At 36.3% G+C, this 7,946-nt stretch overlaps 1 non-coding gene across 1 annotated transcript; it reads right to left on the bottom strand.

Moving 5' to 3' along the window:
* Positions 1-843: 843 nt before the first annotated feature.
* LOC136216016 (small nucleolar RNA R71) lies at positions 844-950 on the bottom strand. Its single transcript, XR_010683013.1, has one exon. It is a non-coding gene; the product is annotated as a small nucleolar RNA R71 (small nucleolar RNA).
* Positions 951-7,946: the final 6,996 nt, after the last annotated feature.

Below are 7,946 nucleotides of genomic sequence, written 5' to 3'. Positions count from 1 at the left end.
CCGATTTAACGATTTTCCATATTATAAACCTTAAAAGTAAATTTAACCAATTCAAAATAAGTTTTTGTTAAAAAACGTTCCCTGTGGGATCGATATCTTTTATTACTACAAGCGTATACCGTGCACTTGCGGAAATCACTCAACAAGTTTTTGGCGTCGTTGCCGGGGAACGCCAAAAATTTTGACAAAAATTTAGATTTTTCATGTTTTATTTCGAATCTAGGTTTATTTATACTTATTCAAAATTTTATATTTTACTTATTTCAAATTACTAACATATTTATTTTTCAAATTCTGTTTTGAAGGTAGTTTCGATTCGTGCGAAATTTCAAGTTCATGCGCAGTTCTCGAAGTTCAGGCATTCCACCAAAACCGCTAGACCCAGAAATTGAAAAAACGGTTAAAAAGAACAAGAAAGACAAGAAAAACAAAAACAAGACTCCAATAAAAACTAGAGTTACTGAGCTAGAAATTATGGCCACACTTATGGATTATGCTAGGCCAGGAGTGGTCGGTGTAACGAACAGCATAGTTAGACCCCAAATAAATGCAAACCAATTTGAAATTAAGCCAGCATTGCTTAATATGTTGCAAAATAACGTAACATTTTACGGGTTACCTAACGAAAATCCTAACACCCATTTGACAAATTTCTTAGAAATTTGTGACACTTTTAAAATACCAAATGTGACTGTGGAAGCAATCAGCCTTCACCTTTTTCCTTTTACTTTGAAGGATCGAGCCAAAGAATGGTTAACTTCTATGCCAGCGACAACATTTGAAACTTGGGAGCAATAAGCCCAAGCATTTTTATCAAAAAAATTTCCTTTAGCAAAAACCGCAAGAATCATAAAAGAGTTAACATCTTTTTCTTAAAATGATAATGAAACTCTTTATGAGGCTTGGGAACGTTTTAAAGAACTTCAACGTTTATGCCCACACCACCCACTGCCCACTGAACTTTTAATGCAAACATTTTATAATGGATTGAATCCTACAACTAGAGGTTCATTAGATGCTATGTCTGGAGGGTTATTCATGAAGAAAACGTCGGCCCAAGCAAGAGAACTTTTGGAGGAAATGGCAATCAACAGTAGTATGTGGCCCGCGAAACGTGGACACGTACCAGTGGCGAAACCATCATCCTCAACTACGTCATCAGTTAAAGGTATAGTGAATCTTGATCCAGTTGCGATGTTGCAAGCCCAATTTTCTGCCTTATCACACAAAATTGAATAGTTTATGGCACCGTGCGATCCTAATGGTAAGCCAATCCAAACGAATGTGGATTATGAAGGTATGAGCGAAATTGAACAGGTAAATTTTGTCCAAGGGCAAAACCAAACTAATAACCCTTATTCCAATACATATAATCCTGGATGGAGAAATCATCCTAACTTTAATTGGAGAGATAATAATAATAATAATGCCAATGCTAATCAAAATCAATCAAGAGATACGATTAGCACTTTATCTTCTAAAATCGATAAATTTATTGATGTTATGAGCGGAAAAATAAGTAATCACGATGATGGTTTTAAACGGATCGAGAATAAATTCGATCAGCTTATTAAAAACCAATCATCTAGCGTCCATAATTTGGAGGTTCAAATTGTACAACTTGCTAAATCAATTCCATCCCGCAAAGAGGGAAGTCTTCCCAGCCATACGGAAGAAAATTCGAAAAAGCATGTAAAGGCTATCACTCTTCGCTCTGGGAAAAATTACTTAGGTCCGGAAATGCCCGGAAATTCAACTTTACCAGGAACTGATTTACCAAAATCCAAAGAAGACACATTAAACCAAAAAGATACACCAATTGACTTGAGTACAAAAAAATTTGTACCCAAACCACCTTTTCCACACAAAGTCCGAAATAAGGACTATGACAAACAACTTTTAACGTTTTTAGACAAACTTAAAAATTTGCATATTAATTTGACGTTTATGGATGCGATTACGCAAATTCCCAACTATGGTAAATTCCTAAAAGATTTAATTTCAAAGAAAATCTGTTGGGAAGGAATTTCATCCATTTCACTAACTGAAGATTGTAGTTCAATTGTGTCAAGTAATTTGCCCACTAAACTCAAGGATTCCGGATGTTTTACCATTCCGTGTAAGTTGGGAGATATTGAATTCCCAAGTTGTCTTTGTGATTTAGGAGTGATAGGGGCGTTTCGTCCCTATCTTTTATCGTGATTTACGTCTAATTTGGGACTAAATAAATAAGTTTAATTACAAAAATAAAGTGTTTTAATAAAATAATGAAATAAAAATAAAATCCGTACTGTTGGTTAATTATCTCTATTTTTGATTGAATTTAGGAAATAAAACGTCAAGCTAACTCGGCTCTCGAGAGTTGTATTTGAGGTACGAGCAAGGAGCAAAAATCCACCGACATACGCGGGGCGTGGAACACTTAGTCAGAAATAATTGCTCAATCCGCAGGTACCACGTGGGATTCAACAACTGATACGCGGGACGTACCCCAATCTACACGGGGCGTAGATGCAATGATAAGGCCCAATCATGAATGTCAGACTACATGGTCTCCTAAGTCAACCATCGATACGCGATGCGTGTTTTAGGATACGCAGGGCGTAAATGGTGTATTTCGAGCTCTTTAAAGCCAGGAGCTCAAACACGCACGACGTATATCAATATACGCGGGCCGTGGTTGAGACAACAAGATTCGAATTAAGTCCACATACAGGAAATTATTGAAGGAATGGGTCATTACGCGGGACGTCTTCTACCCCACGCGAGGCGTGTCATGGGAAATCTGCAGAAAATCATGTTCCTCCATGCTTGCACCTTATAAACTTATAATTTTACCCCTAGCTTGATGTGTATAAATAAGAGTGACTAGCACTCATTTAGTAAGCTTTGGATATACAAAAATTCTTGTTATAGATTAAGCTCTTGTTATATAGTTTGAGATTTTATTTTACATAGCAAAACTCTATCACCTTGAGAGCTTGTTCGTTGATTCCGACATTCCGTCAAAGTTCTGTTCCATATCCGTTCACCAGGCTCGAGAGTTCCACCTCCAAGTCTTAAGAGACGGCCTTGAGTCTGGTTAGCTAGTTCCGAGGATGGATTCTTCCCTTTTCACTTGGTAATTAGCTTGTACTCTTCCTATGTACTAGGCTTGGTTGTATTCCATATTTACATTCTCCATATTTATAATTTATGATTCATAATCTCTTTTTCTATATATGTGTTGATGTTTGTTACTTGTTTTGATACTCGTAATTGATTATTGTGTAGGAGAACAAGATTTCCGACGCCATTCGGGCTATCTTTAGGGATTCATATAGGTGTTGCCTCACCGGAAGTGACGCTCCGGAAACCGTAGGAATTGACAAACCACGGAACTTACGGGCCCTAATTTCTGATCCCGAGCATTAGACACGCCTTGACTAGGAACCACATAGTCTAAGTACTTCACGGGTCGGTTACACTACACGTAGTCATCATTGCAAAAGTAAATCATTAACCGTATATGTATTAGCAGTCATTGTTTGTCATATTTATAACTCATCGCCATCCATATTATTTCGTAGAGTTTTTGTTATATAAATTTGACTCGCCCGTAGTTAGGAGTAGTTTGTAGTTGTTCCCCGAATCAACTCAAAGTATTCACCGATTAGATAACGTATAAAACTGAGTCGTTTAATACTTGTAGTTATAAATCCCGTGGATTCGATACCCGATCTTAACCAGATTATTACTTGATACGACGGGGTACACTTGCCCCTAAGTAGTAGCATCTAGTAGAGATAGAGCATTTAGGAAGATCACATCCATAGTCGTAATGCACTTATCATAATATATATTTCGTAAGCTCTACCTAGGCGCCACTACGCATCAAGGAGCTAGCATAAACTTGATGCCATTATCAATTTTTAATAAGTTAGGCTTAGAGGAAGATATCAAACGTACCAATATGGTTTTGCAATTAGCGGACCAAACCACTAAAAGACCATATGGTATTATCGAGGATGTTTTAGTTAAAGTTGACAAATTTATTTTTCCCACCGATTTCGTTATATTAGATTTTGCTTATGATGTTAATTGTCCGCTAATCTTTGGTAGACCATTCATGAACACGGGACGTGCTCTAGTTGATGTGTCAGAAGAGAAAGCAGTTTTAAGAATAGGAGACGATAAGATCGAGTTTGATATGAACCAAGCAATGAAATATCCTATGGAGGATTTCTCTTGTATGAAACTTGATTTAGTTGAAGATTGTGTAAATGACATTGTTCAAAAAGAAGAAATAATAGAGCTTATAATGAGTGAAGAATTAGAAGATAAGGACCCAGAGCCTTTGATTCGAGAAGATGGACCAGTTTCGCCTTCAATTATAATTCCACCTAAATTAGAACTTAAAGAATTACCAAACCATTTGAGGTACGCTTTCTTAGGCGAAGGCGATTCTCTACCTATAATTATCTCTAGCAAACTAACACAGGTTCAAGAAGAAAAATTAAAAGATGTTGTTAGAAATAGAATAGGAAGTATGGGTTGGCAGATTCAGACTTAAAAGGAATTAATCCTAGTATTATAATGCACAGAATTCACTTAGAAGAAGATAAGCCACCTAAAGTGGATAGACAAAGACGCTTAAATCTGAATATGAAAGAAGTAGTAAAAAACGAGATTACTAAACTTCTAGACAATGGAATCATTTATCCGATCTCGGATAGTGAATGGGTTAGTCCAATCCACTGTGTACCTAAAAAGGGAGGCATAACTGTTGTAAGGAATGACGAACCACCACCGGTTGGAGGGTTTGTATAGATTATAGGAACCTTAATAAAGCAACTAGGAAAGACCATTTTCCTCTTCCGTTCATTGATCAAATGATCGAAAGGATAGCTGGTCATGCTTTTTATTGTTTTCTAGACGGTTACTCGGGATTCTTTCAAATATATATTTACCCGGATGACCAAGACAAAACAACCTTCACATGTCCTTACGGAACATTTACATATAGGAGAATGCCCTTTGGTCTATGTAACAAACCATCAACATTTCAACGTTGTATGACTGTGATCTTTAATGATTTCATTGAAGATATCATGGAAGTTTTTATAGATGATTTTTCCGTTTATGGAGATTCTTTCGATTCATGCTTACAGAACTTGGATAAAGTTTTGTCTAGGTGTGAAGAAACAAATTTAGTATTAAACTGGGAAAAATGTCATTTCATGGTTGACGAGGGAATTGTTTTAAGACATAAAATATCTGAAAAGGGATTAGAAGTGGATAGAGCAAAAACTTCAGTAATAGAAAAATTACCCCCTCCAATTACTGTTAAGGGAATAAGGTCATTTTTAGGACATGCAGGTTTTTACAGGAGATTTATTAAAAACTTCTCTGTAATTTCCAAACCACTTACTAATGTACTCATGAAAGATTCGACGTTTGATTTTAATGAAGATTGCATTAAAGCTTTCGAAACATTGAAAACAGCTTTAGTCAGTGCACCTATTATTGCTAAACCCGATTGGGATTTACCTTTTGAAATCATGTGTGATGCAAGTGACTTAGCCGTCGGATGTGTTTTAGGTCAAAGAAAGGATAAGAAATTTCATGTCATTTATTATGCAAGTCACACACTGTCTGGTGCACAATTAAACTACACCACAACCGAGAAGGAAATGTTAGCTGTAGTTTTTGTTGAAACACCTTTATAAATAGAGCCCTTCAGTTACTTCATTCGCAACAGAACTTGATCAAGCCATTACGCTGACCAAAATTCTACTCAAAGTTCTGCAAGAAAAAGCAAAGCATATTCTTACACCAAATTTCATATCTTTTGTGTAAAAGTCTAGAGTGATTATTCAATCATCTAAGATGTCTTAGCAATTGTTGTTTAGGACAAATCTTTATCATTTCTAGAGATTAGAAAGGAGAGGCTGAGTACTCGGTTATAGTACTCAGCGGGAGATTAGGAGTGAGTAGAGGTATAGAGGAAGGTACTCTTGTTATACTCAGCTTCTAAGTTGTAAAAGGTTTGATGCTCTACCGTTAAAGAGCTCAATAGAGAATTCGAAATCTCGGAACGTGTTCTAGGGACAGGGCGTAGGCTTGGAGGACGAACCTGGATAAATCTGCTGAGTAATATCTTTCTAACCTTAAACTCCTTATGAAAAAATATGGAGTACGCCACCGCGTGTCAACGCCCTACCATCCTCAATCGAATGGTCAGGCAGAGATATCAAATAAAGAACTCAAATGGATTCTAGAGAAAACAGTTTCGTCTTCAAGAAAAGACTGGTCTCGTAAACTGAACAATGCGTTATGGGCATACCGTACTGCATTTAAAACACCAATAGGAATGAGTCCATACCGATTAGTGTATGGGAAGGCATGTCATTTGCCAGTCGAACTAGAACACAAAACCTATTGGGCTATTAGGGAACTTAACTTTAATTTGCAACAAGCAGTTAAGAAACGTTTGCTCAACTTAAATGAGTTAGACGAGTTACATCATCTATCTTACGAAAATGCGAAAATATATAAAGAAAAAGTGAAAAAATGGCATGACGCCAAGATTAAAGTCAAAAGCTTTAACATTGGGGACAAGGTGCTGTTGTTTAATTCACGGCTCCGGTTATTTCCAGGTAAACTTAAGTCCAGATGGACAGGACCATATCTAGTCATTAAAGTATTTGATTATGGCTCTTTAGAACTTGAAGGACCTGACGGCGTTCGTTTCAAAGTTAATGGTAATAGATGTAAGATCTGTTACGAAAATGTTTCAAACGAAGAAATTACGTTCGTGACACATTTTTCTGACGATTAATTCATTTAGATTTAATGTACTTTATTTATTTTTATTTTATTTTATTTTGTTTCGTTTTGTTAGTTTTAATAAGTTTTAATGATTTTTGATTTAGTTTAAATTTTTACACATGCCAATTTTATGATTTTTAATTATTAATAGACTTTATATTAAGGTTTAGATACATAAAAATATGTTTAAGTCATGCTTTTATTTTATTTTTAGGCCTTTAGTACGAATTAGGAGAAATTTGGTGATTCTCAGCCGAGAATTTGGAATTCACATTTTCAGAATTCTCCAAACAGGTAAGGTTTTTTCTGAACTTACCGAGAATTTATATTCTCGGCCGAGAATCAGACACATAGGGTTTCGACGCCTGATTTCCGCAAGGAAATCAGCGTGTCGCGACCGAGAATTGGGAATCTCGGTCGCGACACGGTAATTTTCTGCACCATCAGACCTGTATCTTCTTCTACCTGTAGACACAGCTTTTCAATATCGAAAAATTGAGTTTCTTCAACTTTTAGAGGTATGATTTTATGCCTTTTCGCATCAAAACAACACCTCATTTCGTCCTAAAATCCTATAAATAAATCATAGAGGATCAAAGTTTTGTTACATTCTTTTCATCTCTATCAGAACAAAATTCTGATTTTCTCAAAACACCATTGTTAACTAAGTTACAGAACCCTTATTCCTTTTCTCAAAATCATGACTACTAAACACAAATCCCCTAGGAAAAATGTTGCTTCAAGCAATAAACATCCCGACTTATCCAAGCGATATGGTGCGCCATTTCCTATCTTCAATCATGATGAAGGCAGGCGCTACTGGAGGCTTCGTTACAAGTTCTTCGTCGGAATGTTATATATGGATGAGTTTTTGAATAAACAACTCGGAATAAGCGATGACATGTGTCGCTATTTGGAACGCTTAGGATGGACAAAATTTGCCAACATGCAATTTCCTATAATTGGCGATTGGATTCTCGAGTTTTTCTGTACCGTTCATTTCGTTAACAAACGATGGGTGCGTCTTAGTTTTCGTCGAGATAGTGAAATATTTACTTTCGGATATCCCGAGTTGAATGACTGGTTTGGTTTTCCCCCGAGGGACACAATCAAACGTCATCCTGGCAAAGATATGA

Source organism: Euphorbia lathyris, chromosome 1 (genome assembly GCF_963576675.1).
Source record: "Euphorbia lathyris chromosome 1, ddEupLath1.1, whole genome shotgun sequence".
Taxonomy (NCBI): Eukaryota; Viridiplantae; Streptophyta; class Magnoliopsida; order Malpighiales; family Euphorbiaceae; genus Euphorbia; species Euphorbia lathyris.
The sequence above is the reverse complement of the archived record's forward strand: the minus strand, read 5'-3'. Positions and strand labels throughout refer to the sequence as shown.